Here is a 6462-nt window from a genome sequence, read left to right on the forward strand (position 1 = left end):
TTCAATAAATCATATGCAAAGAGTCATTCAGGACTGTAAAACGTGAACTACAGAACCCAGAGTCTTCATCATTAAATCTCTGGTTGCTTCATTTTTCTATCCTATATCAGATACTTTAAGGTTAGGTTAGGTAAACTTGCATTCTCATGGTGAGGCAAAGTGCTTTATGTGTGTGTGTGCGTGTCATGAACGGCTATAAAAGGCCTATAATTAAAGAACAAAGCGGGGTTTGAGTTCGAGTTGCGGCAGACTGTCACTACTTGTAAGTGGAACGCAGCCTTCCTACGGCGGACAGCTAATAACAGGAATCGGACGCGGTCCAGCCAAGTCCACAGCAACCACCATAGCAACCGCCTAGCATGACCTTAAAAACATTTTCTGTCTTCATAACTATCAAACACGTGAAATGATTTGCAAAGTGTTTAAGTGTTACAGCTGCAGAGAGCTATGGCGGCATCTTTGGAAGCTGTTTACATAGCTAATAATATACGATGTAACCATGGAGACAGTCAGTCACGTGAGCTAGCGGTGCATGTTTACTACAGTGAATAAGGTGATTGTGTGCACAGCGTCCACACGCGTAAAGACATTACTTCAATATTGTTTTATATTTGCCTTCTGTTGACCATCACCTCAGGTTCACCATTACAGTTTCAGCAGACAGATGCACACTGCTAAATATGAACACATTCAAAAACTCATGTCTCAGAAATAAGCACAGCTGTTCATGTTTGTCATTAGAGTTTTATTTGTAAGAAAATTATGAACTTCATATTGTGCATCAAATAAAAGAACATTTCACAACTCTGAGTCAACAGAAATGTCTCTAATGTAGACATGTACAGTGTAGTGTAAGCATTAAAAGATCATAAAAGGAAACACTAACATTCATGTGAAACTAATTGTAATAAAAAATGAGCAGGTGGTTTATAGATGTAAAAGAAAGAATCTGAAAACAACACTTTTTTGGTCTAAGTGATCAAAGTAGAAAACAGAACTGATGTTCAAGAACAAACCGTAGCTGCACTAATATTACACATCTCCATTGTTGTGGTGAACAGACATGTTGCTTTTAAAACCACATGCAGTGTGTGACCGTGACTGTTCACTGAGACCATGAACGCCACTTTGCTGAAGCCTTCGCCTTCTTCTTCTTCTTCTTCTTCTTCTAAATTGGAAGCAGAAGGAGCACGAGCTGCTTTGATCTACTGAAAGGAAAAAGCAGAACATCTGAGCTGAAACCATTAAGACAGGAACAAATTCAATGCAGTGTCTCAGGTGGCTTAGCCTGTTACAACTGTTGATACAAGCTAAATACGGTTAACACACAGTGTCAGGGAGCTCCAGTGTGGGAACTAGTGGCTTTAGGTTTGTAGTCATTTAACTTTCATCCATTCATTCATTTAATTCAGGAGGAAGAAATGTCAGGTTGGTGCAGGCTGGTTACATGCATTTGGTCCCATGCTGTCTTTAACTAAATGACTTGGTTCACTTTATGGCTGGGCTGTATGTGGGGTTATATCATGTTATTTGGGCAGGAGGACCTGTCCTCTGTTAGACTTAGAAACTCTACTTATGGAGAAACTTTCTAACTCTTCTAGCACATCTGTGGCTGACAGCTTTTTGGTGGCTCTTTTTACCCCACACTGGTTGTGAGTGTGTAAATAGCCCCACTAGTTATTTTGGGTTGCAGTTAACTTGGGAGGAAGGGGTAGGTCTGCCATGACTAGATGAATAACAATTATCTGGGATACATAAATTTCATAATGCATGCATATATCTCTATAAACCTGCCTGAGGGCTGCCATTTTTACATTCAGTTATTTCTCTGCTGGATCTAAATAATGAATGTGTTACAGTTAAACTGACACTGATCAGTGTAAATGGCTCATTGGGACACAGAAACCTTTAAATTAAATCCCATCACCTGATATCGAGTGTCAAACAATATCAGAGCTGTAAAAGCTGTTTACAGTCAGAATTTATAAAACTATGATTGTAAATAAATTCAAACAAGTGAGCTTTTCTCCTTGTGCTGAACATCAACACTGTGATTTCTTAGACTGTAAGCTTTACTTTAGCACAACCACTTGTAGAAGCAGTCACTCCAAATGTCTTTGATAACAAGACAAAAATACCTTTTCAGTCCACGGCCTGAAGTTCTTCTCCGACATCTTCTGACATCGGCTTTGTCTGCTGGTTTGAAGACAATAAACCACAAAAAGATGATTTAGTCACTTTGTCTGCGTCATGCAGCTCGAATGTGTCGTGTAACGATGTTGAATAGCCGTCGTTATCCCTCTGCTGTGTCAGTAGGATTGTACTGTACAGCATCTCATTGATATGTGAGGAATGCTAATGTAACACGATAACAGACTTACATCATTAAAACATAAAGGACAGGAGATATTTAGATATTTTTATATTTATATTACATTTTATAGCTGACGGATATTACTAAATACCGTAAATGTCGGGCTATAAGCCGCTACTTTTTGCACAAGCTTTGAACCCTGCGGCTTTTAGTCAGGTGCGGCTTTTCTATGGATTGTCCGTGATTTTTGTCATATCGTAAGACGATTTGTTTTGTGTGTTCCGCTGTTGTACGGCACTACGTTGCCTGGCGGAAGGATCGGGGTTCAAGAGTGGTATGTTAGTCACATGTCCGTCCGCCAGGCAACGTAGTGCCGTACGAAGTAGCGCGAAAAACAAACTTCAAAGTAGCGCTACGCGTTCAGCGGGAGTCGTGGATGATGAGCGGCGATAAACTTGCAAGTTATGCCCAAAAAGCAAGTTATGCCCAACTCCACCGGTGGATTCTGACAGCGTGGAAAAGTGTGAAAACATCCACGATCACCAACGGATTTTGAAGGGCTGGACTGCTGCATGATGGAGAGGAGGACACCGCCACGGCCCTTCTGAGGGTGTTCGACTCTGACACTGACAATGAGGATTTCTTTGGTTTTGAAAGTGACAACGAAGGAGAGAAGAAGAGTGGATGACGAAGCCATCCTGAGCCTGTTTGTATCCGACACTGGAGAAGAGGACTTTGGTGGTTTTAGTGCGTAGGAAGAAGAGAAAGATGGTGAATGACTGACTTTTCTTCTTGTTAAAGCTGTGTCACTGCACCTGAGCCTAAAAGGTAGTCCGAATCTATTGTTCTGGTGTGCTGTAGGTTATTGTTATGTACTACATGTGCAAATATGTACCCATAACTTGTTTTTCAAAATATTAATAAAAGTGATGTCTCCAAACAGCCATCTCTTTCCTGACAATTCCCTTTGTGCATATTCTCTTACATATGATAAGTCAACATTGAAACACCTGCGGCTTTTGGTCAGGTGCGGCTAATGTATGTACAAAACAGGATTTTCCCCTGATTTTAGCTTGTGCGGCTAATATTTAGGTGCGCTTTGTAGTCCGGGAAATACGGTAGATAGAATTTACTAAATAGCTGGATGAACATGAAAAATATGTCTATAATAACAAATGACCATGAGAGCCAGTAGAATTAATTCAGCTGGACACTCAAAAGACGTCCTTAAATGCTCTTTAAGTGGCAGAACAGATGAACAAACAGTTAATTGCTTACTTGAGATGAAATCTGCTCAGCTACTTTGAAAACAGCTTCTAACTGGTTCCTCCTTTAACAGGATGACTGCTCAGGGGTAAGGCCATCATGCAGTCCAGCAACCTTTATGGTTCTGCTTTGATTCACCAGGAACTATTAGGGAAACCTTCCAGCGCCTCCTGTGAAAGACACAGGCATAAACACACAAACATTTATTAACATGTTCCACAGTGTTCCAGTTTGATTTTCTCATTCTGTGGACAACAACGTACATGGATGCAGGTTTATTGTTAACTTTTGTAAGGTTTATTTAGTGAACATATCCAGCTGCAGCTCCACTGTGATCCTGAGCTGGATAAGCACTTAAGAAAATGTGTCAATAAATGGACAAACATCAACTTACTATATTTATCCAAACAGACGGGACCAATAATGCTTCACTGAGTCAGAGACTTTAACGTCTCTTCTATGTAAGAATGTCTCGTGCTGATATACCTGCACACTTGACAACAAAGGTTTTTCAGACTGCATGTAGCTGTCCTCTATGTCAGCTAACACATTTACATTTATGTCACACTTATTTCTGCTTTCCCATTTTATAATTATTACTTACATTTTGATTAGATACCTTGAGTTTGTAAATGATCAGATTACATAATTGGAATACAATGTATCCAATTCAGGGTTGCGGGAGGATGAAGCCTATCCCAGCTGATACAGGACAAAGACAGGCTGCCAGTTTATCGCAGGGCTAACACAATATGTGTAACAGAAAATCCACTTAAATGTTTGATATTTCTTATAATAATCATAATTATGACTATTATTTAAAGGTTTCTTTATAAATACATTTTGATTTTTAATAACCTCTAAAATATAAACCTGAGCCGTTTCAGATTCTGACCTCTGACCTCACTGCAGCTCCCTCTTTGGAAGTACGTCTGCTTCTTGTCTTCCCCCAGTGTTGACCGCCTGATATCAAGATATCACGTACTGTACCTGAGGAACAAAAAAGGACAAACACTTGCCTTCATTTAAGAAGTACATTCATACAGAGGTAATCTATGGAAACACACTAGTTCAACCTTTGGGAGGAATCAGTTCCTGTGAAACATTTCTGTAAATGAACACCATGTGGAGAATGAATGAAATGAGTTCTTCCGGTGACTCAGCAGTCCCACACTGACAAATGAAATCTAGTTAAACTATTAAGCATATTTGCTCTTCTGAAATCTGTGTTAAACAACAACAAACATAAATTAGTAACAAAAATACAGCTGAGTAGAGGCTTTACAAACCACCAGCAGCCATAATGCTAAGTTTTAATCTTCAAATGTTTCTGAGCCGTCTTCAACCTGCTTTTAACACATTAAAGTCCCACAGTCAATGCAGCCTGACTCAATCCTAAATGTTCAGCACACAGAGACACAGAGGTGCCGTTTAAAGTTTAGTGTTAACCTGAGTCACTGATCATTTGCAGTATTACAGAGTCTGGCAGTCTTTGCATGATGTCCACGTCACTAAGTTTCTAGCTGACTCTCAGGTGTGACAGGTGTGCCAGCAGGAAATAATAATAATAGCCTGCATCCTGAGGTTTGTCATGCAGGATTAAAGGAGCCAGGCTTTGTTCACACAGCTAGGATTGTATTTTACACTGACCCTGGGTCAGTATAAGTATCATACAGTTTAAACGAAGCACTGAAACTTGCACATATTTATTACAGATGCACTGAAGCTAACCGAGATATTTGCTGTCAGTCTGTGGCTGCGATTAAACACTTTACTGGAAACTTTATTAACTAGTAACTTCATCAGTCATGACAGAAGCTAATATTTCTGTGCTAACATCGTTTAACCAGTAACAGCTTTCCTCCAATATAAGCTAACGTTTACACCGTAACTTTAAGCTAGCACCATAAAGACGGTAAAACACGTAATAATGTCTACAAATGCATCTTAAAGCTGTTATATTAGCACTCGGTGTATTACTAACATAACCACATTAACATTACTGACACTCGCTGACTTTTAATAGTCATTCTATAAATGCTGTCCGTTTAAATGGTCTTACCTGTAAACACTGCTGTATCCACCGGATTCCAGCCAGAGTGGATTCTGGAGTCTTCCCACGCTCCTGTTAGTGATCCTCCATCTGGATGGATGAGAACAACCTTCTGAACAATCTAGCAGGAGATGGCCCATATCTATGGGACTGATCTGTGCTAATAACGCCCATTGTATGGACTGATAACAGCCGAAGCGGGTGAATAAAGTCACCCAGTAGCTAGCTGTGCCATTACCCAGCATACATCACTCCCTCCGTAAATGCAATAAACGATACAAAAGTATTGTTCTACCTGTTTTTCAGGTAGTTGTTTACATTATATAATTTATTGTGTTCAGTATACGTCACTACAAAGTGATTTCGGAAATATATAAATATACGGACAACAGGCTCTTCCGCGGCATTCAATCGGAGGACCCTTCACGTCAATTCCCGACGCGAGGGGGGTACCCTGCGCGTCCATAAGTGCAGCAGAGGGAGCCTGACCATGCGTCACACGTTTGACGAGTTGGGAGTGAGAACGTGTTGGTTTACTTTCATTTTTTATTTATGGTAGGTGACATTTTGGCATATAACTGCTTGTTAGGGATAGGACAACAACGTGTTTTGAGTTAAAATACAGCTTTTTACTAAATTAAACACACAGAGCTCAGTGTTTGTTTTCAGGTACTACTTTCCATCATGAGTACAGGTGGGACACCCGTGGTGCATATTATGCAGTGATTAACACAGCAGCTAGAGGTCACTTTAAAACATCACCATGTACTCTAGGACGTAATATTAAAAACTGCTGTCTTGTATTTCCATTTAAACGATGTTAAATTAC

General features: G+C 40.0%; 1 long non-coding RNA gene across 1 annotated transcript; it reads right to left on the minus strand.

Annotated features, from left to right (window-relative positions):
* Positions 1 to 709: 709 nt before the first annotated feature.
* On the minus strand, positions 710 to 6159 carry LOC145428838 (uncharacterized). The gene is made up of 5 exons (XR_013909163.1): positions 5643 to 6159; positions 4476 to 4570; positions 3593 to 3750; positions 2139 to 2196; positions 710 to 1208 (listed from the first exon to the last, which is right to left on the minus strand). It is a non-coding gene; the product is annotated as an uncharacterized LOC145428838 (long non-coding RNA).
* Positions 6160 to 6462: the final 303 nt, after the last annotated feature.

The sequence above is a fragment of the Astatotilapia calliptera genome, chromosome 5 (genome assembly GCF_964374335.1).
Source record: "Astatotilapia calliptera chromosome 5, fAstCal68.1, whole genome shotgun sequence".
Taxonomy (NCBI): Eukaryota; Metazoa; Chordata; class Actinopteri; order Cichliformes; family Cichlidae; genus Astatotilapia; species Astatotilapia calliptera.